Raw genomic sequence first — 27,544 nt, 5'->3', positions numbered from 1 at the left:
CTATTTCACAGAGCTTCAGGGGACACTGTCACGCCTGGACAGGCTTGTGGCCGGCTGGTGTGGCCCGTTGTGGCTCTAGCATGTCACAGCAGGGCAGGTGGCTGTGGTCTGTCCCCTCAACTCGCCCGCTACACAGGGCTGCTGCTTCACTTCCGATCATTTTCGGTAGCCTGCAAGCTAGACCTCTTTGCATATAAATAGCTACAATATTTTTTTCCTGTCATTATTTGACTAACCCTCTCCCCCCACCGTCTCATCATTTCTTCATTCTTTTTCTCACGTTTACAACTGCTCACGGCATACCTCTCTAAAGATCTCCTCTGTGTTCATCCCCCCTCAAATATTATTTTAATGTGTGTTTTTACAACTAAGTGGCACGACAGAAAGTGGGAGCCCAGAAGTCAAAAAAAAAAAAAAAAAAAAAAAAAAGGTGCCAGAATGGGATAACATCCTGTTTGCAGTGTGTTGCCTGGTAAAACCGACCAGCCTATAAAATGTTAACACAAGAAACTCATGTCATTAATGCCCGCTTGTGCCTTTTGAGCTCTTAGAATCAAAACCCCACGTTTTTATTATAACATTGCTTTTGATTTGTATCATCTGAACAAATAGGTTAGTAAAAGGAATATAGGTCAGGCGCTGAAAGTGCTGTGATCCCAGCTCTTCCTTCTCCAACTTCAGTTCCTACCCACCCTCTCGAGTCAGGGACCATTTTACCATCAGCATCCTTTCTAATTGTTGTAAGGATCATTTTGCCCTGCCACTTTACTAGCTTTTCTTATTTCCCACCTTTTCCCTGCATCTTTTTAATTCCCCATAGAAAGGCAAGGTCTTGATAAAAGGAAAAAAAAAAACCGGAAAAAAAACCAAACCACGGTGATTCAGCCCTAACCAATTTCAGTTACAAGACAGTAATACCGGTCGTGAAGCATCACCAGCGATGTCTTGCAAATGGAAAATCTGAAGGAGTGTGACTGTTCTGGTGACTTTCCCCGCACACACCCCCACCCCCCCCCCTTGGCACCAGACGGGCTCTTCCCGGCACGGACCCCCCGCTTCTGCCACCAGCCCCCCGAGCCCACCCCACAGCCCGCACGCCGGGGCCGGAGCGCTGCCTGCCGCCGGGCCCCGCACCGCTCACCCCGGCCGCGACCCCCGCCGCCAGCCCCATCCCGGGGCTTTAACACCCCCTGCGCCCATCCCCGCCTCCCCGGAGCTCCCCGCGTCGCTCCCGCAGACACGTGCGGCACCGCCCGGTAGGTCCCGCCGTGGGGGTGTGCGGGAGGGGGGGCTCGGCCGAGCAGCCCCCCCTTCCCCCCGCCGTGCCCGCTCCGCGCCCCCCGCATCCCCCCGCATCCCGCACCGTAGCGGTACCTGCGCCCCGCGCCGCCGCCGCCCGCTCGCCGCCGCCCCCGCGCTCCCCGCGCCGCGCCGCGGGGCGGGCACCCTGTCCTGACGGACGGGCGCTTCCTCCAATCGGCAGCGGACGCCGGCGGGCAACCGGCCAATGGCGGGGAAACGGAGGGCAAAGCGAAAGTGCGGGTAAGGCAGACGGTGCGGGGGGAGAGGGACGGCCGGGGGCGGGGGGAGAGGGACGGGGGAGATGGGAGATGGGGGGGGGGGAAGTGGGAGTGGAAGGGCAGGGAACGCATCCCGTTTTGGGGGGGGGGTGGTGGTAAGAAAACGGAGAGAGGGGCGGCAAGGGGAGGATGGGGAGAGGGATGGGGAGAGGGATGGGGGAGTGAGAAGCAGCGGGGTAAGGAGGGGCAGGGGCAGCGGCAGGTGCATCTTATGAAAAACGCCCAATTTCCCCCCCCCACTGCGCACCTGGGGCCTGGCGGCCCCCAGTCAAGGTTGGGGCTATCCCCCCCCCCCCCCCCCCCCCCCCAATGCCGCCATCATCCCTGGGGTGTCCCAGCCTCCCTGCACCCCCGGAATGCTCAGGGAGAAATTCTGGGATACATCCATGCACCAGACCGAGGGGGAAACGGCGCTGGAAGGAGCTGCATCCGTGGCTGTGGTGGAAGAAAGCAATGGCAGGAATTTAATCTTTACCTCCAGCCATTGCAACGAAGTGACTGCACGTAAAATAAAAGTAGAAGAGCAGATAGATGCATGGGTGTATTTGATCTGGGGCATAGACACAGCTTTATTGGTGCAATATAGGCCTGGTGCTGTCGGGCTGGGCACGGCTGGGTTGATGGTTGCAGAGGCCAGAGCTGAAGGAGAAAAACTGTGGGAACCCACTGAACCCCCCGATTTGCATTAACCCGTCAGTTTGGGCTGCCTTCTCTGCCGTTCGGGGACGTGCTGTCACAGTGGTTTGGTTTATAGGCACAGAAGGGGCCCTTGTGCAGTTACACAAATGAGGCTCCAGACCAGCACCCACACCTGAGCACTCCACACCCTCCAGGACATAAATCACCTGGGCAGGAGGAATCTCAGCACGTGTGACATGTGCATGTGTGAGGGTCTAACCGTGCGGCTCTTGCGTGCCTGCCAGTGCAGCTTCTGCAGCCCCCCTTGCATTTCTTATAAGAGCTGTCTCACATCACTTGGGAATTTGGCCTGTTTCTGCATGTTCCAAGATAAATAATTCAGGCACAGTATGTTTAGCTCCATAAAGTGCAATCAGTTCTCCATTATCCAGAGTGCACCGGATAACCTGGGTAATGGAAAACCCCAGCTAACGCTGTGCAAGGCAGCGAGGAGGCCAAAGACACGGCCAGAGGTGCAACACGCAGCCCCAACACTGAGCCCTGCGGTACCCACCTCTGCTGGGTGCAGGGGCAGCGGTGCTGTATCCTTCCTGCGGCTGCTGCCGGAGCTCAGTGCCCACAGGTAACGGAGAGCTGGGGCAGGAGCCGACGCAGAAGCAGCCCCTGCAGCTCGCCAAGGCTTATCCTGGGCTGTGGCAACCATCGCTGCCTCCTCCTCCTCTGAAGCAGCAGCTCTGGGGTGGAACTGGAAGGTGCTGCTTTTTGTCCCATCCTTGCTGTTAGAAGTGGATGGGCTTCTTGCAGATATTCCTTTCAATTCCTAGGCTAAATTGGGAGCTGCCAAGCAAGCTTTTAAAGCAAAATTGAATGTGGGTGAGCCTGCTGTTTGTGACATGCTGTGGTCAAGAAAACCAGGAAGCATTAGCTCTGTGGCCGCACACTGTTGCTTTATTATATATGAATCGTTTCCTGCACACTGAAGCTACAACATTGTTTTGGCTGATCCTATCCAATCGCTGATGAGTAAGGCCCTGTTTCAAACAGTTTGTATTTTAAATAAATAGGGTGGAAAGGACAACAGATGTGCAAAGGTGAAGCAATGCGTCAAAGGCATCCGAGCTGGGGAAACCCCCAACATTTCCTGTTCAACCATGCCAAGCTGCATTCATTGCTGGCTCCAGCTTCAGGGTGATGCATCCCTGTTCCTCAGCTCTGCTCACTTTTCCATGTACCTTTTGGTCCATCCTGCCTTTGGTGAGCTTGTCCTCAGAGGTGCAGAGTAATTCATTTAATTTTTGATGATTTTCTGCACAGCATGTCAAAATACATTACCTCTTGGGTGAGGGAGAGGTAAAGAGAGGGAGCTTGTTCTACGGATTTGCATGAGCTAATAGTAACTATGATAACGTGTCCAAGGGAGAAGATGTGGCAAGGACAGAGGTCACCTGGAAAAAATCTGTCTCTTGCAAAAATCTTTAAAAGATGCTGGGCAGTGGCATGGCAAATCAGTCTTGCCATCTCTGCTGATTTGCTTGTGAATGAAAATGAGTCTGACTCAGGGGAAACTTTGTTTTAAACTCCAGTTTTAACGCCCCTAGGGCTCAGCATGAGCTAATGTATGTACAGTTTGCTATGTGAGTGGCAGAAGGCTCCTCCACAGCCCGGAGTCTTCCCAGGACTGGGCTTATCCTAAGGATCTTTGAGGCTGCTTTAAGGGATAGGAGAAGCTGGAATTCACTTTTCAAAGCTATAGAAAAGCATGAAATGTGTGTGATGCAATGAAAACTGGGGGAAGCAGGGCGTGGAAAGGATGGGCAAGGTTTGCAGAGCCTAGATGAGCACAGAGTGGAGCACAGGCAGCGTGGCAGGGACCCACGTGCGAGGGTGCTGGGGGCTTGGCATGAACTCGGGCGTGCCTCTCTCCGTTTCTCTCCTGGCTCTGCAAATCTGCAAAGGGAAAGGGTGCAACGGGAGCAAAGGGTAAGGTGGTTTGCAAAAGAATTAGAAAAGTACTCACCAGAGGGTAGTCCTCATCCTGCTGCAAGCCACAGACGCCTCCAGCAAGGGAGGTGGGAAGGGCGATGGGGAGGCACAGCCCTGTCCCCTGCACTGCTGGGGATGCACATCAGCTTTCCTTGGCAGCATCCGGCCTAAATCTTCCTCACCTCCGCTAGTCTCTTGTCTCAGGACCATCTCCTTTCGCTCCCTTGCCTGTCAAGCTCAGCCGGACTGGATATGGAGCTCTACTAGTGGCAGCTGCTGGTGGTGGCTTTTCTTTTCAAATTGAAGGGGGCAAGTTTTTTGCTTGGCTGGGGCTTGGTGATGGGCACAAAAGCTGCTTCTGAAAGGATGGGGCCATGTCTGCCCCTGTCCATTGTTAGAGCTGAGAATTACCAGGGCAGTGATGGTAATAAACAATGACAAGGAGACTGGTAATTGTGTTAGTAGTATTATTGCTAACATTATGGCAATTATATTATTGTTATTATATGGGTTACTGTCTCCTTGGGTTTGGGAGGCTCTGATCATTTTAATTTGACTGAAACCCTGATTTTATGGGTCATGTTAATGCTTGCAGATACACCTGCAGTGATTTTCATTCAGTATTTCACACCGGGATGGATTTATGATGTGTTGTACCTCTGTCAGAAGCTTTGGGAGTGTCAGGAGCTCTGGGCTGCCATTTTTTATAAATCTCCATAAATCATTAAAACTCTGGTTTTAATGAATGCAAATTTAGTGCCACAGAAGGGAAGTCAGTTGGCTGGAGGCGCTCACAGAGCTGGAATCACTCCGTCACCAGCGGCTGTTGAAAGATGTTTCTTCAAGTTCGGTCCTGTGAGCCACATGGGACCTGAGATGATCTGACAGTCTTTGGGCTAAATCTGTGCAGACATGAACCTTATTAGTGCCCAGCAAATGAAACTACCCTCATTTTTCCAAGATCCACACAGCTGACTGGGAAAGAAGGGGAATTGTTGTATATTCATCATGTAAAGTCTGGTTCTGGGAACATTCACATTTTTAATATAGTTAAGTATGCATGTATTTACAAGATTAGGTTAACATAATAATGAACATTTTATTTAAAGACATAATGTCTAATACAGATTTCTCATGCCTGAATGATCATTTCCTGATACCACTGTTATAAATACTTCCATGATTCACAACTCCTGTTGCAGAACAAGCAACAAATCTCCGGGAAGGAAGTGCAGAGCTGGATTTTTTTCTAAAAGAAGATCTTTTTTTAGAGTTTTATTGTAACTCTAATTTGAGCCAGAAATTCATTCACAGGAAACACGTAATAAATAACACATAAAGATGGGATTTTTCAAGAGCAGTGGCTAGTGCTGGCTTATGGTGGGAAATGCACTTCTGAAAATCCTCCCCTGGGATTTTTAGCAGACTTTGTGTTATCCTACCTCTGTAAGACCCTATTGGTTTTGCTAACTGGAGCATCAGAATCCATCCTGCTCAGCACTGTGAGCTGCTTTTATTATTATGAGAGCAAAGGATCCTGTAAATGAAAGTATGAGGCAGGAGGTTTAAAACAAACTCATGCCCAGCTCCTGATGAAACAGTGGCAACCGCTGCCAGAGGGCATTGCAGAGCCAGAAGTGTAACTGTGTTCATGGAAGGATTAGACACGTTCACGGGTGACACATGCTCTGGCGGCTGTTAAACCCAATAATCTCCGTGCAGACCTCTGGTTTGGGATGTCCCTGAGGTGCTGGTCGCTGGCAGACAGAGTTGTGAGGGGCAGTGATACCTCGCTGCTTGTCCTGCTCTCACTGTCTTCGTAGAGCAGCCAGCAGCAGCACGGCAGTACTGTACTTCGAGGGTATTGGGAACCAACACGAAGAACTTTGCTGCTGAGCATGTATAAAGTATGATGTGTTAATTTTAAAAGAGGTAAGGGAAAGATGTAGTTTCTCTTTGAAAGATTTCTGAAAAGTCTGAGCTCTTTTTCCTCAGGTCTTTTCCCTTATGTGATGCACAGACACTGCAGCCTTTCTTTCCTAAGATAGAAGTGATTTTTTGCACTCTAGTTGAGTTTTCTTTGAACAAAATATGACATTACGTTGTCAAGAATGATGGGAAAGTCCATAGATGGCATTGTCCAAAGAGAAAACATACTGAAGCTCAGTGTAGCAGCTGTAGGTATGTTCCCATAGAGTCCAAACAGTACGTGGCACCCGGCAACTCAGAGTTAGCATCAAGGTCATTTCAGCCTTAGGAGTTAAAAGGGAAATTTTGACTGCGATAATGGGAAGCACAGTATTTTTGTAACTGTTGCTTTTTGGCAGAAAGCGGCCCAGATTAGGAAAGCCACGCCATGGGACTGCATGTTCTGGTACAGGCGAGGCAGGGGTGTCACCATACACACCCCGGGCCACCCTCAGGGTTGGCTCTGCTGCTCCAGGCAGGCTCTCAGCAGCACAAGGGGCTCCTTTCTCTGTGCCATGTGCTGTATTGGGCACAGGAGCTCCCGAGCTGGACACTGGAGTCCTACAGAAATGCAAACAGTAATTAGGAATAACAATAATTACAATCCAGATTGCTATATGGGTTATGCCCAGCTCCAAAGTTTAAATTCTTGGAGCATAACTCATCTGCTAAGTTTTTATTTAGGAGGAACTATAAGTCGTGGCCGGTCTCCTGAGATGAGGGCTAGAACAAGGCACACTGCACCTTACCTTCATGGTTGCTAGACCCAAAGCTCCGCTCTGGGATAAGGATCACCACCTCGGAGAGCTGTGGGTGTGGGTGCAGCTGTGGGAGTCCCCCAGCTTGGGGAGGGAGCGAGGGCAGGGATGTACCCCAATCCCACTTCTCCTCTGCTTGATTCACTGGGGGGAGGGGGGGGGGGCAAAAAGCTATGAAAAATAATGAGAGAGAAACATATCAGATGAGAGCAAATCTTTTGTGGTGTCATGATAGCTCAGAGTTCATCGCTGTGTTCTACCAAGCGGTTGTGCAAACAGGAGCATGGGGAAAATCACCTGTGCTGTGGTCTTTCCTTCTTAGCCGCTTGCTGTGCTTTTGGCACTGTGTCTGATGGGCATATTTACTCTTCATTTAGCAGCAGCACAGACTCCATCATACCGAGGAAAAGCACGCTGAGCTCTCGCAGGGCACAAGTGAAGCAGCAGCATCTCAAATTAGATCCCAGCGGAGCCTGTGGTGTGCAGGAAGTGATGCGGAGCACCAGCACAAAGGTTCGGGCTTTGGCTGGAACCGGGTTGCCACGGTCAACACAGCGTGTTTGTACAGCAAGAGGAGATCATATTCATCAGAGGAACACCCTTCCTCTTTACGTGTGTTTTTGAAGTGTAAATGCCACTGAATCACCCATTTAACACCCCTTCTCTCTGGCCAGGAGCCTAGAGAAAGAGGTTATTTTCAGTCACCAAAGGTATTACTTTTTTTTCTTAACAAAACCTGATGAAAAACCATTACAACTGAGGCGTGAACTTTTGATGACTTTATTGCATAATCTTTTCGAAAATTCCTGCTGAACTAATTGAGCCTTCCAACGCTTTTCATTGTTGGCTTAAGATGATGGCACAAATGTTGCTCCAGATCTCAGGTACTGTGCTACTTGCTCTGCCCAATCCCACCTGAAGCTTTTGGTGAATGTTGCCATTGCAGTGTAATGAAGCACAGGTGCTTATTGGCAGTGATATCATCTGCCCATATGATGTGGGAGATGGTCATAAGCAGCACGTGTTTGTGAAGAATATATTCCAGCATGATATGTAGCATACTTAGTTAGCGGTATTGGAAAGATTTCCAGATAGCTATTGATTTTCCAGTCCTGTAATTAGTTCAGAGATTACAAACATAGAAAATATTGCTCCAGAAATTGATTTTTTTAATTGTTCATAGCACCAAAATGATGGTGTGACTGCAAAGCACGTCACATGCTTCCTGCAGAGAAAGGCTTTGAACTTTGGAAAAATATTGCCCCTGTAAACATGGAAAAAATATCATCTGACTCTGTTGCTGTCTCAGATAAGGCCTGAATCCCACTTGTTCTGGCTGATTTTGAAAATCCATCTCTATAGTTCCTCTTGCAGGTCAGACTCCACAGGAGAGATTGGACTCTGCATCTGTGAGGCTGGATTGCATCCTGGCTGGAAGCTGCCTGTGGAGTTCAGGACCAGAGCAAGCATCAGCCATCCCCCGTGGCACAGAGCCCTCCATCCGAGGATGCCCCGGTGTGTCAGGCCTGATGTTCACTCTTGTCATAGTTTGAATTTGTGCACTGTGCTTACCCTCACACAACTGCCTCTTGCCCCTCCGAAGAGGTCACAGCCCCGTGGAGCACATCCCACATACGTCACGAGTACATGCACCCCTCCGCACTCAGCTGAGAGCTCAACATGCCCCTGAGGAGGAGGAGGAGGAGGCAGACTCCTCTGCCCCCTTTCCAAACTCATGGAGCTACTTTTAATCACCACCACGAGGGTCTGCATGGATGCAACGATGCTGTGAGCCAGCTACCAAAGGGCTCTGGCTGCAACCTGCAGCAAGACGTTTCCCAGCAAGGCTGCATTTTGCTAGTCTGCTGCTCCATCCTGGTCTCTGCATCGATGCTTCCTAAGTTTAAACTTCACACTCTACCTCGCTGCCAGAGCTGCCCACTAGTGCAGCGAATGCTGTGCGTCCACACACGTTGCACCAGACTCTGCCCCAACCTTTCCTCAGGACTCACATTTCATGGGTGGCTGAGCTCTCCTTAAACAAGCCCATGGACCACAGCTAGGGCCACGCTCAGATCCTTTTGCCTCTCCTTCCCCCTGCCCTGCAGCAGCGGGAATTCAAGGCTCAGCTTCATATACTGGAAATGTTTGCAGGATACAGCTTTAACTTGGTGACTGTCACATGTTTCTCATCTGAAGTGACACTTTTATGTGCCATCCCCTTGTTTATTAATAAGGAAAAACTCAATCAGCTCGGCTTCTCCTTGCTGAAGCAGGCCTGACTTTGCATTTGGGGTGCTGAAAGCTGTAGACTGCGACAAGCTGCAGCATCTCCTGCAGTCAGAAGAGGCCAGAAGTCATGTCCTCATCCCTCTGGTCCTGTGTCATTGCAAGGGTGCACTGTGCCACAGGTCACTTTGTAGCTCCTCTCCCTGTTAGTGCTTTCTCTCGTGTTTAATGCTTTTCTAAGATGGTGCAGAGTAGATAAGACAGGGATATAAAGACGGGGAGCATAGCAAAGCAGATCAGAGTTACTGCAGTGGTCTTGAGTATTTGGGATTTTTTTCCCACTTGCTTACCTAATGTTTGACATCTGAGGAGGACAGGGAGCAGCAGGCTGTTGGCTGAGGACAGCAATTTGTCCCACAGGTGTCCATGGCCAGAAGCAGACATGGCATGGACCATCTATTAGAGGCACCCTATGGCTGCTTTGTCCTCCAACCCCACATGTCCCAGATCTGCCCATGGACGGAGTGGGGTGAACCCCAGCCCTGGCCCCTGCTGCAGCAGGAGATGCTCCCACCACAGCCGTCCTCTTTGCTGCTGTCACCCCAGGCTGTCCCCAGCAGCTGGAAGCTGCATTTGCACAAACAAACATGCCCTGGACCTGCCAAGTCTGGAATGTCTATTTTTTTATTGCTTCCAGGCAACATTTTTTCTTCTGTAATAACCAACTGAAGAAAGATGTCTCTTCTCTTCTTTGGAGGGGATTTTGGGTCTTCCCTGGTGAGGTGCATGAGCTCTTCCAAAGAAGCTGTTACATATTTCTTACAGGTGGAGGCGAAGCCAGGAGACCCCAACAGAGGCAACAAGGGCATTTGTTGCAGCTAGGGCATTTGTTAGAATTATTTCATCTCATTGCCCAACTGTGCCAGGCATTAAACAAATAACTTGAGTCACTTCTCCAAAAAGCTTGCAAATTAGGAAGGTTGGGCAGGCAGCAAAAAAACCCCAAAAAGCTAATTTCCTAGTTTTGGGGAATACATATTCTGCCATAGTCACACAGGCAGTCGGAGAATTTGGCTACTATGAGATATCTTCTAGAACCTGTGAAATCTCAGGCAGGAAGAAGAAATGTTAATTTTTATAAGCCCCAAAACTTATAATAATAAAAACAGTCAAACTGGCAGATCTGATTTGGTTGAGGAAGCTACCCAGTCCCAGCAAAACCTTGGGCAGTGTCTCAGGAGATGGGAGGTGCTGCAGTGAAAGTAAATTTATTAAGACATTAATGAAACAGGCACCCTCCTCTCCCATGCCTGCAGCAGCGCCCAAGACATGTGGTGTCAGGCCAGGGCACAAATTCTCCTCCTACACGTGCAGCCATGGCACCAGCCCATTTTTGATCTGTGCAGGAACATGGTATCTCTGGGGGTATTTTTATACAAGAATCCTATAGGAGAAAGATGTAGAAGGAAAGGAGGAGAAAACACTGCTTTATTCTTTAACTCCAAAAGCAATTATTGGGGTCACCCAGCTTCCTGGGAAGCGGGATTGGGGTGTGGATGAGAGGAGTGAGTTGCAAGTGCTTTCCCCCACCTCCCTCTTTGCTACGACAGGTGGATACGAAAAAAAAAAAGTAAGTATTTCTCCCCAAGAATATATCTTACCTTTGTGTAAGTGAATTCCCCTTGCATGAGGGCAAAGTGGATACTGGTGTTGAGGGGAAGCACCAGGCAAGCGTTAGCCCCCCTCAGCCATGCACTTTTGGGGTTAGGCGATAACTGGGCATTTTGGGGGTCACCCACTCCCTTCCCGAGCTGGGAGGATTTGCAGGATGACCTGCGGGCATTTCTCGGTTCTCATCTCCCCTCCGAATTCCTACCGTGAGCAGCTGAGTTATCCCAGTCTCACTCTCCCATCTAGTGGTAAAACAAGGAAAGGTGGTCCAGGCAAAAAAAGGAATTTTAGCTTTCTGGGGCTTTTGGAGGGGGTATCATGGTGGGTTCAGTTAACCCTGTCTTCTCCAGCATGCTGGGGATTGTGAGTGCCACCGACCTGATCCAGAGGGAAAACAAGGCAAAACGCAAAGGTGGCTTTGCATCCCTCCCCGTGTCCAGCAGGGTTTGGGGGGGCCCTGCTCTGGGAATAAGCCACGATGGAGAAGGATCGGCACGCTGGTAGATACACCCCACGTAAAGCAGTCTGGGTCTAGAAGCACATACTTCTCAAGGAAAAGAATGACTTCTAAACCACCCGCACTGGGTGGGAGGCAGAAGGCTGTAGAGCAGCACGAGAACCACATCTTCCCACAAATAACCTCTTACCTTCAAATAACCCCTTCTGCTCTTCTGGCCCCGATATGGCCACGGCTTTGCAGCTCCCCCTAGCCACCCCCCGTGAGCCCCCCAGCTCCCCCCCCACCCCCACCGCTCCCACCCCCCGCCTTCCTGGAAAGGTCTCTGCGGTCCCCTGAAATAGCAGGGGAAACACAACCCATGAAGGCTGATTGTATGGACAAGATTAGGTACCCACAGGCGTGAAACGAGCTGAGAGCGGCACTGGCTGAGCATGACACGCAGAGCCCCAGATTTCAGCAATGCAACAGCCTTTGAGATCTCTTCTAGGACGTGACTGGGGAGGCTGCAGCAGGGCGAGCTGGGTTGCTTTATGCTGTAAAGCTGTGTCTTATTTCTGCCAGACCCACAAAGCTGGTTGGGAAGGATTTCACCTCTTCCACAAAACTTTAAGATGCTCAAAGTGATTCAGACCCAAGAAATCCCAATTTTTCCATGAGGCACTGGTGCAGAACCAGCTCAGTGACTAGTCCCCTGATGATGTCGCTCCCCAGTCTGGAGAGATGGGGGCTCAGGTCCTGCTGTCCCAGATTCAGGATGCTGCAATTCCTACTCCAGTGCCCAGAACTCAGTTCCAGAGACCTGAGATGCAGAATGGATGCACTCTTACAGAAGATTTATGTGCTCATGTCAGATCAAAGAATGGTGGTATTTCCTGGAAGGTTAGATGATATTTCATTTTCAGCAAATAAGGTCAAAAGCACAAGGGGGGGGGGGGGGGGGGGAGTAATCTCTCATAGATCAGCTGTTTACAGAGGTGCAAGTGCTTGGCTCGCATCGCTGTTCATACAAAACCACCTGTCTGCAGCAACATGCTGCTAACTGTGGCTGTCCCCGTGCATCACACACGTGGTCTGTGGGGTGAATAGACTCAGCTGGAAAAAAACAGCTCAGATGGGTACGGTACTCCCTCCCACACTGTCAGATTATAAAAACAAAAGGTGCTGGGCAGGTCTGGGAGGGCATGAATCCGTCGGGTAAAATGGCAATCCTCTGCAGAAGGCGCGCAGTGCTCCAGGTGGTTTCTCAGGCAGCACCCACAGGCTGCCGGCGCGGGGATGCAGCTGGGATCCAGCACTGAGAGCAGCCAGTGATGGGGACAGGCCACCATGGGGGATGCATGAGGCCCTGTTGGTTTGTGGTCACTGGGATGGGACATCGGTGGGCTGTGCACGGCGAAGCTGGGACCAGGCTGGATGCGGGCTGAGGGTGCTGGGCCCCAGCTCAGCCACTGCAACCCTCACGTATTCCACGTGTCGGGAGAGGGCAGCCTTCACCGCAGACGGATGCGGCCAGGAGGGTGAGAGGCATCTGCCACCAACCGGCCCCAGCACAGCAGGAGCCCTGGCTTTTAAGGAAAGCTTAAATGAGAAAGTTTAAGTGATGCCCAGTGTGGTAAAGGGGATTGTGTGATGAAAAAGGCACCTTTCTCTCACGAAGGCACTGCTGCTGCCAGGGGTTGAGCACTATCCTGTCTGCACCCTCGAGGATGTCCTGGGATGTGATTCACACAGCCAAGCTGGTGGGATGAAGGGGCCCTGGGATCAAGGCTCACCACAACCTGTTGCTCCCAAATCCCCTCTCCAGCAGACTTGTAGATATATGTCAGGTTTCCCTTCTTCACTGCAAGCCCATCTACATGCAGCACAGACCACCAGGCCCATCCATTCGGCTGCAATAGCATTACATGTGCCACAGCCTGGGGACCCGGGTGGGATATCCTGGGCTTGTACCTCCAGTGATGGCCCCAAAAACCCTCCCTGGAAAACTGTTCCCTGCTACAGCAATAAAAAAAAAGGTTAATGAAAAGACAAGCTGGAAACGTGGAAGCACAGTTAATGCTACTGCTGTGATGCTTCATTTGAGCTGCAAAGAGAAGATAAAGTTCTGCCTCCCACTAGAGGTGTCACTGGGGAAAATTATTCCTTCCTTCTCTAAATGGTATCACATTGTTTCTTCTTTGCAGCTTGCTGCCAACTTGGTGTCACAGTATTTTTTCATGAAAATAATCTGGTTATCTGGCAGTGGTGGCACCTTCTATCCAATATCCCACCCCCCCAGACAAAATCAGTACAAAAGAGATTCAAAAATAGATTCACCTAGGAAAGAAGAATAAATAAGGACTGCTCTTAGCGTGTGAATAGCTAATGAAGACCCACTTAGCAGTCTCGGCATATTCATCAGCTTCAGCAGATGATCGTTGATTGTGTGTCTGCAGCTGCTTTAGTCTTCTTTGCTCATTATACCCAGGTCAAATGAAACACACACAAAACCGTGGCAGAAATGATAAGGCGTGATGGAGATGGCCATAGTGGTGACCCATCCCAACTAGAAAATTACCAGTTTGGATTTTTTATGACCCGTTACATGGAGTTATTTATCTAGCAGCAAGAGGTAGGTCACTCCTAATCGCCATGGGTGAGATCCAGCTCATCACACCGTCCTGTGTCTCTCATTAGTAAGAGATGAATCTGAGCAGTCCTGCTTGGGAGACCCTTCGGAGAAGCACCGGGCACGCGTTCTGCGGCTTGTTTAGGATTCACATAATGTGCTGGTATCGCCCAAAGGACTGGGGGCTGCCTGCACAGGCTGTGGGTGAGGACTGGGTGGCGTGGCAGGTCTGCTTGGCACCCAGCTCTCGGAGCAGCTCTGGCAATGACTGCTACTCTTGCCAGTCGCTGCACCCCTCTTCTCTACCCAGAAGGACTTTTGCCTCTTAGTAAGAGGTTCTTCAACGGCTGTTAGAGTCCTGTGTAACTTACGGTGAATAACATGCATAGATACACGATAAGCTATATAAATGTAGGGAATCCTCTAACAGGATTTTCTTCTTAAGCACCTTAAGACACTGATTTCTCCCTTTCCTGAAATGAAACCTGGAGTGTTCAGGGACTGCAAGGTGAGTGAAGTTTTACTACTGTATTTGCTAATAACCTGGGAAAGAAGAAAGGGAACAAAAAAGTTAGAAAAAGAGCCAGCCGCATCCTGCCCCACCACAAGTACCCATATTTTGATTAGTTTGCCACTAAACTTGTGGCAATGGATAAAGATGGAAGAGGGGTGCCATCACGTGAAGGGCTGTTGCCAGAGGACTCTGCTGCAATCTGGATTACATTGCTGTAAAATCTGCTCTATTTCTACTTGTCTGATCCAGCCCAGAGACCTTGTTGATGGTGATTACTCCCAGACCCTTCAGCCTCCGCTCCTCTCTGCTCCTAACCCAGCAAACCATCCTCTTGTCACCAGTTCTGGGTCAGAGGAAGATGTTGTTATTAGTCTACCTCTATTTTATGGTCTTTTAATTATTTCCACCTCTGTGATTACACTAATTAGCTAACTGGTTTCTAATGGCTGTACAGTAGCTTGCACTGCACTTTCATTAATCACAGCGTTAGCTAGTCTCATTAAGAGTCCCTGATTTTTTTGCATTATGATTTGAAGCTATTCAGTGCAAAAGTAATCTGAAAGGGGAAAAGAAGTCAATAGGAATAGACGCAGTCTTCGCCAGCAGCTTGGCAGAGATCCTTTCTGATATATTTAGAAATGTTATGATTTACAAGAGCCCGCCAACCATTTACTTAGTGTCTAAAAAAAATAATAAAAGGGTAAGTTTGAAGTTTCCAATCACAACTATTAAAGACTCCTTCTCACTTTCTTTGATTTGAGACAGTTGACTGACACATTCAAATAGGATCAAAAATAAAACAACCGACAACACATCTCCTCCATCCTGATAGCTGTAACCGAGCACTTGCCACAGCTACACCATTTCTTCGTCAAACCCAGGACAAAGCAGAAATAAAGATCTAAGAGGGCGTTAAGTTTTTGCCGCTGGAAAAACATTACTCTGACAGCTCTCAAGACCTTCTTATAAATCCTCATCTATGGAGTCTGTTTGATGTGCTAAAGGACTTCTTAAAATAATCAAAATGAAGAACAAAGTGGCCCACATTAGGTAGCTTAAATACATGCACAAGGGAACGCTCATCACTGTGGTTATGATGGAAATAATACTAATATTTAACACCTACTTAACAGGATAAATTCAAAAGCCTGTACAAACACCCATCAGTCAGTTCTGCCAGGCTCCTGCCTGTCAGGAGGGGCAGGAGGATGGGTGAGAAGGCAATTGCCCAGAGACCTGTGAACTGCCAGCAGAGGAGGCCAAGCAGGAGTCAACGCTTGCAGGCAGCACTGCCCACCCACTCCAGCCCTGCCCAGACAGGAGCAGTTCCCTTCATTCCCATTTCTGAGTGCAGCCTACAGAGAGAGCCTGGAGCTCCCATTTTTCCCCTGCTCCAGGAGGCACCAGCACTGCTGCCATCACGCAAAAGCCTCCAAGGATTTTGCAAGGCAACAGAGACACAAATTAGAATGAAACTAAAAGTGGACTGTTATACACCAGATCTATTTTAGCTTCTGAGAGCTGAAAACTGGTCATACTCTCTCCTGCTGGAGATGCTACAGATGCACGTAACTGGCAATTCTCACTTCCTTTCCCCATCCCAGGCCAATCCTGAACATCAGCGCTTTCTCGGGAAAGCAATCTCCACCAGTGCGGCATTCCGCAGCCTGTTCAAGTCATGGTCCTTGCTGGAGGAGTGCGTGCTGGTGGGCATGGGGAGGGCTGTGGCACCAGGGGCAACAAACTGGCCTGGAAAAAGCAGTTCCCAAAGGAAAGGGTGCAGGCAATGAGCGAGGGCAAACACAGGAGGCTAATGAAGCTTTTACAAGGGAACCTGGGTAAAATAATGGCACTTAAATGCTTCTCCACAGGCAGAAATCAGCACTTTGCTCAGTTGTTTGTGACCTTCATCAGCACCTTCAGCACAGGAGCTGCTGATACTTTCAGTGAGCACTTCTGTACCCGCAGTTATCCCATGCTGGTTTTTGGAACAGGACAAACCTTGATCATCCTGCTTGCTCTCGGTGAGGACAGGATAACAGGGATTAACTAAACCAGACCTTGAGCAGCAGCTGCAGCATCTCAGCTACTGCAGGAGGGTAACTATTGGTTCCTGTGTATTTTTCTTATAGCAGCAACCTCTCTAGTTATTCTGCATCTCTTCAGCCTCTGACCAGTAGCCTCCATCTGCTGCAAGGCTGAGCTCTAAAGAAGGATGTCTGGTCCTGCAGTCCACAGCCCTTCTCAATGAAGTGCTTCAATGCAGCGTAATTTTAGTGAGCACTAAGTAAAACATTTTAGCAGAAGTGACAGGGGTGATGTTGCTTTTGCCTGCCAGGGCTGGCTTTGACAGGGAGGGAGAAGCACGGAGCTTTCATTTCCTGAAACTAAGAGGCTGAAGAACCCCCATGACAAGTAAACCATTAAAAAGAAAAAGTAACAGTAATACTGAGCAAAATATTGCTTCAGGGAAAAATTTCTGTTTGGTTTTAGCACAGATGTTGATATTGCACACTCAGAAATGGCTGTGTGGAAACATATTTGCAGTGTGCTATTAGATTGTGCACAAAAGCAAAGAGCTACACTTGCAAGGGAGAAATTAAAGCATTTAAAAATTAAAAGACATTTTTAAAATGCTTTCTGAAAGGCATTTTCTTCCCTGAAAGAGAAGTTATGAGTAGAGAGACTTAGCTTCCCTGAATTGTAGGCCCTTAACGCCAGAGTCTGTGACTACCTTGAAGCACTTGTCCAACCCTTCACTTTGCTTCCGCAGAAGGGAGCCCTGGTAGGAACCAGCTGTTGCCTCTGCAAATCCTGTGGGAGTTCCTCTGGTCGTGGCAAGGCTGGGCCACGCTCACCCCTGCGAACCAGCCTAGGCTGGGGGTTCCTGCCCACAGCTCCCTCCATCACCTCATTTGCAAACGTGCATTCATGTGCTCAGGAGCAAATGGGGAGTGGGGGGATCTTCGACACAGCAAGCCTCCCCAGGGCGAGCCCTTCCCACAGGGCAGGGGGGGAGCACACATCCATCCTCCCGATGCCTGCACCGCTGGAGGTGCTCTGCATGTAAATTCAAAAGAAAGCTTATCCGTACAGCACCCTTAGTACCTCCACAGGAAGATCCCACAAAGCATAAAGGGATGCTTTTCGAACTAATGAATGTCATCATTTCAAAACCCGAAGCCCTTGGGAGGAGGGAATCCTGAGCCCTGTGGGATGAGGGATTCGCAGCCTGAGGTTAAGCAGTTTTTCGGGCATTGTGCACCTGAAGGCAGCACGCAGCAAGGCTCATGCACAGAGGTGATTGCTCCGCACTTTGCATATTCCCTCTGTGCACCGGGCTGGGATTTTTCATTTCATCCATAATTCATATCATGCTGCAGCGATTCTACAGAGGCAGTACAGGACCTCAGCACTGGTGATAATAAGGGAAAGAGATGCTTTTTGTTGCCAGACAGCAAACTGTAGAGCCTGGGTCCAACCAGCATGTCCACTTTATCCCAATTGCCCTGTAGGCAAAGATGCGAACAGACAGTGAAATAAAGGCTGCGGCTGGGGTCGGGGAAGGGCAAACCGCCAGAGCACGGACAGCCTGCTGAGGGGTGCAGGAAAAACCTCCGCACCACGGGAGGGCCAGCCTGGCTCAGAGCTGTGCATCCTGGCAGACCTTTGCCCTCGGGTCGCTGGCAGCCAAGCCTACTGCAAACCCCACACGAGCCTGCATTCAAACCCCCTGTCTTGGCTCTCTCTGTAGCCAGGAGTGACTGTGCACGGCAGCCAGCAGCACAGGGCTGCTGATTCCTCCAGCCCTGCACCTTGTTTTACACATGCAAATGCCATCGCTAACCAAGCTCAGCGCTAGATAGATGCCTGTGCACCATTAGCTTTTGGGGCCAGGCTGTTTTTCTTTTTCACCTGCCTCCAGCAGTGCTGAAGGGTGACAGTCTTCGCTGTTGCTGAGGATGGGGAGGTCACTATGCCGCTCCGGCCGCATCAGGCATACGAAACAGCCAGCACTCACTCCCAAGGATATAAAGCTTTCTCCTGTAACCCCACTGCCTTTCCTTTCCATAACACACAGACCGAAAAAACCCAGTTTGTCAGAAACTAAAGTGTTTTGTGAGATTAAAATGTAAATGTTGCACTCGGCTTTTCAGAGGGGGTTTGATATTTTACTTGTGACTCTGCTAGGAAATAGATTTTTGATAACTCTGCGGAACTGCTGCTGCCCAGCCGCTGCTGCAAAGAGCCAAAACCTTAATAAATAAATCCTCTGTCAGCCAGCTCTGAAAACCAACTTGCTGGAGGTTTGGAGAAATATTGGGAATTTCAAAGCAGCCTTGCACAAAGGGACCTGTAATTACAGCAGCCTCTCCTGCACTGCCTGACTTTCCCTGGGTTTGAGAGGAGAAGGGGACTGCAGAATGTCCTCTTTGACAGTGCTGGAAATAAACACTATATATTAACTTTTTACTATGCTTATCAGTTTGAAAATATGGGGAAAGGACTGTGTCAGGTGCCATGCTTTGCACGAAGTGTCACCCATGAATACCAGAATGGGATGTTGAAAGGGAGGGTGAAAATATTTTACATGAAATTCCTGCCTGGCTTGTCTCGGGTTTGCAGCCTCATCTCCATAGAACAGCTGCAAAAAGGTCTGGCTGAGCCCAAAACTCGGTCTTTCCCATGGCAATCTTTTTTCTTATCTTCCCAGGATGGATCCAGGTCTCTTTTCTCTGGATTCTCTGACTCTGCAGAAACTTGCACCGCACTCAGCATTCACGACCATGCATGGCTTTAGCTACGTGCTAACAGATACATGGCACCGTGGTCTGTGAATTACCCAGTACCTTGTTCATCCAGACTGCTGCAAACACTGATGAACTTAGGAAAAAAAAAAATCAGTAGGAGTTTGCTGACTTTCTGCTGACCACCAAAGCTCTCAGCCACCCACCAGTGTGGTCAGAAGAGTTGCCAAGATTTTTGCATCCCCAGTTAGCCCACAGTTAAATGGTTGAACCTTGGTATAAGATGCTCTTGGCTCACAGCTCTCACTTGAAAACTATGACCAACATAAAATATTCACAACTTTATTACCAAAAGGCATCATGAGTTTAAATTAACCTTTTCTGGATAATACACGTAATAACTTGAATACGACAGCTGCACAACTTGACCAGCAGTGCTTGGAAATTATCAGTAAGTCAAGAATCACTCACAGGATTAATTCAAAAAATAATTTCAAACAGTTGAGATAGATATGAAAATGAACAGACCACACATTAATAGAGCTTGAGCCTGATCTGTAAACTTAGCTACTTGCTTTATATCCCTTAAGTAAACTGGGAAGAGTAATGTATTTATAGCCTCTTGACGTAAGTAGCCTCAGTGAAATAGTGTATGTAATAAATATTCTGCCATCTCAGAAAGCCTATAGCACAAAGTGGTACCAAAGTACTGCAAAGGCAAACTCTGCATGGCTAACAAGTCTTGGTGAGCTGCCAGCCAGCTGAAAACATCACAAATGAGAAAAAGCAATGAAAATACAGACTGTATTAATGTAGGATAGAGTTTTATTAACACAACCACAATGCAAGGTTACTGGATAAGGTCTTTTGCCTTTCAGATTTGTGTGGCACCTTTAACTGTTCCTTCCAACCATCACCCTGGAGTTCAGTCAGCTCTATCCCAACATTTTGTTGTTTGCCCATCATATTCTCCACTGTGTTTCCCATTTTCCTTTCTGATGAAAAGATCACAAGATCTTGGCCCTTTTTCCCTGACCCATGCTGCCAGCACTGCTTTTTATGGAATTACAAATTACACAATGCATCCGCATTAAAACAAAATGTGTTCATCACCATTTTTAAATAAGGATGTCATTTGTAAATGCTTCGTTCATAATTAATGGAATTATTACTGGATGCAGCCACATTCTTCATCCATGTGCTGTAAGGTATGTTGTAAAGTGCATTAGTAAAAAGCTTTATAGATGAGGATATGACAACCTGCCTGTGAAGCACAGTGTGTGATGCACTGTAGCTATTGTAACAATCTTTATGCAAGGTTTTAAGCTATCAGTCAGCCAGGGGCTGATTGATAGTGTAAATGTTAATAATTAATACTAGGATAATGTTGATAACTATGATTCTATGATGAGTATGGATTTTGTTAGTATCTCAGTCTCTGAGGTGAGCGGCTCTGGTGCCAGGGCGATGGGCAATGGTGCACGGGGGGTTCCCGAGACTGGGCAGCCTCAGGGGGGCTGAGACCCCCTCCAGGGGCCCAAGCTTGTGTGGCAGCAGCTCCGCAGAGCCGGGCAGGGTCAGGAGCAGCAGCCGACCTCCCCCAGCTCCTAATGAAGCCCCTGGGGAATGAGTGACCGGGGGTGCCATGACCAGGGCACGGCATGGCTGTCTGTGTGGCAGGCTGGGCAGGAGGCCGTGCAGGAAAAAGGTCTGTCTGTGGGGGGGTCCCGGGAGTGCAGCCCCCCCAGCCTGGGCTCTGGGCTGGGTGCCGGGGAAGGCCACGGAGCAGCTCACCCTGAGTGCCACCGCGGCACGTGCGGGACAGCCGGGGGTCAGGCCCAGCCGGGGGGGGGGTATGAAAGGCAGGTCCTGCCTGACGGACCTGAGCTCCTGGCCAAGGCGGCCAGCAGCAGCCTGGCTCGTGTCCCAGACGGTGTGGCCAGCAGGGCCAGGGCGGCGACCGTCCCCCTGGGCTCGGCCCTGCTGAGGCCACTCGAACCCTGTGCCCAGCTCGGGCCCCTCCTGCAGGACAGACCCTGAGGGGCTGGAGCGTGTCCAGGGCCGGGAACGGTTTAGGTTGGATATTAGGGAAAATTCCTTCCCCAGAGGGTGGCCCAGCACTGGGACAGGCTGCCCAGGGACGTGGTGGAGTCACCAGCCCTGGGGGGGTTAAAGGACACGTAGATGTGGCGCTCAGGGACGTGGGTTAGTGGTGGGCTTGGCGGCGCTGGGTTAACGGTTGGGCTCGGTGATCTTAAGGGTCTTTTCCAACCTAAACCATTCTATGATTCTATGATTCTATTATGCTAATATGCATTATTCACTGAATCATAAATTCACATTATAGATGAGAAAGTCCCTCTAGCTTTCTTTGTCTGTATCACTGATAAGTCAGTGCTGATTTTCCCTGGCATTTCTGAAGCAGCTTTTTTCATCTCGCTTCTTTCATGAAATCTGTGGGTTAAGAGTATATTTTACAACAAATTGAGAGCTCTGAACATGTGCTTATCAGAGTGATGTGTAAAGTCACATCCTTTGGGACAGGAGTACAACAAACCTGCCTGCTCTAGGCATGGGAGACCCATCATCTGAGGGACCTTCCACTACATTTACAAGGAAATAATTAAAAATGAAGGAAGCCACTGTACATTTCTTTCACTTGGCATCTTCCAGCAACTTTAAACTATCAGGCCTGCTTAACTTATACAGCAAGGTCCTTGGGCTGATGAGCAACTGCTAACACAGGTGGGGAGTGTAGATGGAGACACAGGAGTTACAAGTGGAGAGCTGTAAGGTAGCTCAGTGGTGGTGTCATTTTTTTTTTTCAGTTGACATTCTCTTTTTTTATATATGCTAGACGAGATGAAAATGGGTGTTACGTCATGCTGGGTGAAGTGAATGTCTGTGTGCCGCCAGGCACAGACTGCTCAGAGGACGTGAAATGCCAATAGCAGCCTCAAAAATCAGGATTTAGAAAGAGATACTGTGTAATGGCCCCTGGGATGCGCTGGATTCAAACACTCCCAGCAGGGAAATCTCCCTTTCCCCAGCCCAGCAGTGGCTGTCTCCATTGCTCGTCTCACAGCTGCCCTCGCAGGACCAGATATATAATTGTGCCTTCTCCAGTTTCAAAGACTAAGATGCAGAAGAGCTCATTCCTGTTACTCAGCTGGTTTGTAGAGAACCTAAGCCAAAGGCATCAAATATACTGAGCTCACTGGCATTTTCCTGTCGGCATGGTCTCTGACAGGGAGGGGTGTGCTCCATGCACCCCTTGTAGTGACATTTAATTCTATAATCCATGCTAATACCCACCCAGCTCTCCGGCAATGCAGGAACACAGCTTGTTCACTAGTGTGAATGCAATATTTAGGGAGAGCTAAAAGGTGCTTGTTAGTGCATGGATTCTTTTGTTAAGGAATTTAATATAGGCAGCTTTTTCTTAGGGTGATGAGAGTACTCAGAGCTGATCCACTGATTACCTTTCTTATCCCTCCTCCCTCCCCGCCTCTCAGATTTTGTGTCTGGCTTTTCAATGTTTTTACTTCAGATAAATCCACAAGCACATTTTTGGGTGGATGTCACCAGGATACACTTCCTCCTGGCCCACAGACAGTCTGTCTCGTATCTCACTTACATTAGTATCAATTATTTACAGCAGGAATGCTAAATCATGAAAATGAAGTTGCAGCAAAGCTCTGCCTTGGCTAAGTACCCCACACTGGTTGCAGCTTCCCAAGCCCCTGTGCTATTTGTACTTGGCCTTGCAGAGCAGCAGCCATGAATTTATTCCCCTTTTCACAGCCGCAGATAAGGGCAGTGTCTGGGCACTCACAGCCCATGTTCTTCATGGGGGTAGAAATCATATAGGGGGTGCATGGGCAACAAGTCTATAGGGAAAGCTTTTCCACGGGAGCTAGGTTTTGGAGCAGCACAGCTCCTTTGTGTGCTTGCCAGAAGGTTTCCTTTGCTTCTTTTTTTCCTCTCCTTCCACAGAGGCTTCCTGACACTGGAAAGTAACATGTGGAGGAAGGAGACCATCTGCCTGTCCATGCAGCCCACAAGTGATGGAGTGAACACCCCAACGCAGGGTGCAGCCAGCTTGCCAGGGGGGCTCACCACTGCTTTGCTGTACCACACCGGTATTCTTGCCTTTTCCCGTCTTCTCCATCCCATAGGTTTAATCTCCCTGCTGGCAGCCCATAATTTTGGGGGAAGAAGTTCCTTCCCTGCTCATGGCAGCCAGTGCCGCGAGGTTTGAAGGGGGCTCTCACACTGGCATACAATCACTGGTGAGCGCCTTAAATGACTGAGTGCATAAAGGATTATTTTTTTTTAATGAATAGTATTTAAATATGAATAACTAAAACCTCCATTAAATGGGGATGTTATACAGTTTAGGACAGTATAAATACACATGTCTGGGCTCTGTTCATGTCTTTACTCTTTGGATCCAGAACAACAGAAGTACTTTACCTCTGTTACTAAGTGCACCACTAAGTGAGGTGATGCTTACACCCTTGACCTTGGAACAGTGCCTACCTTTAAATTTCCAGTAATTCTCAACATTCTTCTGATAAATCCCTGCCTGTACCTCAGAAATTGTCCTCTTCTAGTTTTGCTTTGACTGCTTACCTAGCACATTCCCACTCTGCTAGTTACAACTCAGTAAAAGTGAAAAGAAACCTTGAGAAAATAAAAAGAACAAATAAACCTTTTGAAACCTGGTTGTAGAGACTATTCAGAGAGGAGACCCCTGAGGAGACCAGAACCAGTAAATCCTGAGCAAACTGGTCTTGACCCGCTGTGTGAGCCAAGATAGCCATGAGGTTGCAAAGCTCCAAGCCTACAACACAGCTTCTTAAAGGAATCACCAGTGGCCGGTTTAGCTCTGGAGGGGTGATTCTGGGCATCTTTGAGTCTCCCTGGCAGTGTGCAGTGGCTGTGGTCCATGCCGTGCTCATGGCAAGGAGATGAAAGGCAGGGTTTACCTTGGCTGAAGGTTTCCATCATTCAATGGATGCTGCTGGAGATGGAAACCTTCAGCCAAGACAATTCCTGCCTCCAGCACCAAATGAGCTGGCTCAATCCTCAGCTGGTGCTTTGCTGTTGCCCATGCATGTGATTTTGGGCAGACACAGAGGTCACTTGCAGAGGAGAGGTATGCAAGGGAGGACGGAGAAAAGCAAGGGTGTTTTAATTTTAACCTGCTGTGAGTCACTTCATTAGCCTTGACCCTGTTTGACCCTTTTACTGTTATATCAGCCTAACTGTTTATTTTCCTCATAAAACTAAAACTAGATCGATTGCCTTTGTCTCAAAGCTCTTTATGTGTCTTGGCGTCCAGGAGCAGTCCTGCTGTTAGCAACAGGCCTAATGCAAATTGAATCTTTGGGATACAGGGACAGTTTGAAGCAGTACCAAGCTGACCTCCCCATCTTCTTTCTTTTTCCTACTTAAGCTTCATCTATTGCATTTAAAAAAGAAGTTATATCTATTTATGTTTTTAAAAATGTTCAGTGCTATCTATATATATGTGCATGGTGTGTCTTTGTTGTATACGCATCTGTACAATCAATAACTGTATCTTGCTGGGGATTTAAATATTAGTTTTCAAAATGCAGGTCTAGAGCACTAGATCTATTTATATGAAAATACACCCTTTCTTGCTTAAGGAAGGATATTAATTAGAGATGCAAACCCATAAATCTTCTGGCTTTAGGTGAGATATTTGCTGGATTATAAATATGAATTGGAGATGAGGGTCCTGCTCTTCCTATTATTACTACTATTATTACTTACTGGCTATTATTTTCTATATGATCAGTATCTTTAGGTGGGTCAAACATGACTGGGGAATGGGGAGGTAAGCCTTCAAAGGGTGCACACATGTTGAATTCATTAAAAGGTTTTCTATCCCAGCCTTGCTCTCCGCTGCATTTCACAGTCCAGTGAGTCATTAAACACCTTGTTCAGATCTCTTCCCCTTCTCTCTGTCCTGCTTTTGGTACCTCATTTCATTGTACTGCTTTTTCCAGATCATATCAAGCTCCCTAATGTTTATTAATGATGTCCTGTGCATCCTATTGACAATGTGCTATTGTTTCCAAGGCTCTGCTTCAACACCAGTCTTGGAAAGCAGCCAAACCAGGAACCACTGGGGACCCCAGTGTCACCCAGGGCTTTGTCATAGGTGACAATTTTCTTCTCCACCATTTATTATGGCAGATCTGGGAACGTCAGTAATAAGCCACAGGGGTTTGAATGTCCAAGGAGCTGAGCACTGGAATACCAAGTGGAGGATTTGCTTCAGGCAGGATGTGACAACTTTGACGCGACAACTGTGGACAGTCCTGATGCTGCTCAGCACCTCCCAGGGCAGGGCTGGCAGAGCCTCACCATACATCTTCCAGAGCTGAAGAACTGCGTGTCACTAGTTAATTCAAAACAAACTGAGACAGGATGTACATTGCAGTGGATCTTCCAGACTCTACTAAGTGCTCCAGAGCCAGGAATGCCAATTAGAAAGAGTTAAATTGAAGACTTCATTGAGGATCTCAGGGCTTGCTATATTTGCTGCTGTTTCCCTGCTGATCACTGCTGCTCCAGCCATGCCGTTTGCCCTGTGGTCCATCAAGGACCAAAGTCATATGCCAAATGCAAATCGATAGATGCTCACAAGCATTAGTAGAAGCAAAAACCATGGAGGTGGGTTGGGATTCCTAAAGGTAGCTCTGGCAGGTGCAGCAATGCAGCAGATCACTGACCAAAGGAGAGCACGTACTAGGATCTCCAGCTGAATTCATATAACAACCTACCCTGAAATTAATAGGGCCTTGTATGCCAGGACTGTAAAGACATGGCTCTGTGCAAGGTCTGCTTTTTTGAATTAGACTCCTGTGCTTAAATAAATTAAGTGAGCTGTCAGTATATTAAATGATTTAATGCCTTCTTCAGTTTTGCAGTGGAATCCTAATGAAAATACTCTTCAATGTAAAATGCTGAATAAATTAAATAGTGAAGTGTTTTAATAAATGGTCTGTTGTTACGGTGAACCACATTAAAGTAGTGTTTATCTCTATGGTAATGATGTTGCCCTGGCTTTAAAACAGTTTCTGCTGGTTCAGGCTTTTTCTGGCAAAACAGAATTGTTGTGCTCAAGTTGTTCAGTTCAGAAGCATCTGCATGGTTTCTGGGCCAAAACCTGAAATCAATGGAAATCTTGTTGGCTAGCTAACACGGACTTGGATTAAATGGCATTTGGAGCAGCGGGCTCTTGCAGACTGAATTGGAGCTGCTGAAAAAGTTGCTGCCTGATGCCTTCTGCCCTGAGCAGGAGATACAGAAGTGTGTGTGGGGTTAGCTACTGTGGTCAGCAGCATCCTACAGTGCTGTTTCCTCCCTGCTAATTAATAATCTGGATTATCAGCTGTGCCTCTTGGGTGCTGATCACAGGAGCAAAGAGGTGGCAGGCAGTGGGGGCAGCAGTGATGGCTTGAATGATGCCAGAGCTAAATCCAGCACAGCTCAGGACCCAGCAACCTTAGGGGTGCTCAGCGGGGGCAGCTAGCTCCGTGGTGTGGTCAGCACGGATGAGACAAGGTCCCAGCCTCCCATCTTCAAGGACAAGGCTCTAAACTTACAGCTGGGTAGAGTTTGAAGAACCACAGTGAAATCACAAATAAGCTGTGGAGGGGTTTAAAGTCTTTCTTCGCTGATCTCATTACAAGTTAAGATAACATATTACATCTCTCTTTATATCCTTCATATAAGGTAAAAACCTATTTTTAAAGGTTAAGACCTTACCAGAAGATAAAATTCCTTATATATAAATTAATTATGAAACAACTTTAATTGTCCTGCTTTTGGATATCGGTTCTTATCTAACCACCTTTACTCATCACAGTATTTCTTTGGAAGGAAATTTTTTTTCCTGACACAGCCTTCAGAGCTTGAAAACCCAGAAACAATGTCCCAGTACCCAAAGAAAAAAAATAATTTAAATTATGTGTATATACCTGTTTGTTCCCCAGTACATTGGGGTGCACAGTAAGATGTCAGCTGGGGGTCGCAGACCAGTCCCAGAAGTCAGTGGGTGGCTCCTGGGGCTGCCTGCATGAAAGGTTTGCGGCCGGGCTCCTGCTGAAGAATTTCCATGAAAAGAGAAATTTCAGCAGCTCCCAAAGCAGAGAGCAGAGAGGTGGCAGAGCTCCTGCAGAAAACCGCACAGTGCAAGACCGTGGTGCTCCCTCATTCTACAGTTTCCTGGGTGTAGATGAGTGTGTTATCAAACTACACATTTTTACTTACAGGTTTAGCAAATTTTAAGGAATACGGATGTTTTATTTCCCTGAAAATCTAAAGCAGCTGATGGGGATCAACAGGA

General features: G+C 48.3%; 1 protein-coding gene across 1 annotated transcript in view; it reads right to left on the bottom strand.

Moving 5' to 3' along the window:
- The window catches only part of SLCO4A1 (solute carrier organic anion transporter family member 4A1), a 55,738-nt gene extending 28,415 nt beyond the window's left edge, over positions 1 to 27,323 (bottom strand). Inside the window, exon 1 of the mRNA XM_080403664.1 lies at positions 1,375 to 27,323. The gene's annotated coding sequence lies outside the window, so the exon portion shown is untranslated. The remainder of the gene's footprint in view (positions 1 to 1,374) is intronic.
- Between the last annotated feature and the right edge of the window lie 221 nt (positions 27,324 to 27,544).

Source organism: Falco punctatus, assembly GCF_963210335.1.
Source record: "Falco punctatus genome assembly, chromosome: 10".
NCBI lineage: Eukaryota > Metazoa > Chordata > Aves > Falconiformes > Falconidae > Falco > Falco punctatus.
This window is presented reverse-complemented; position numbering and strand designations above follow the sequence as displayed.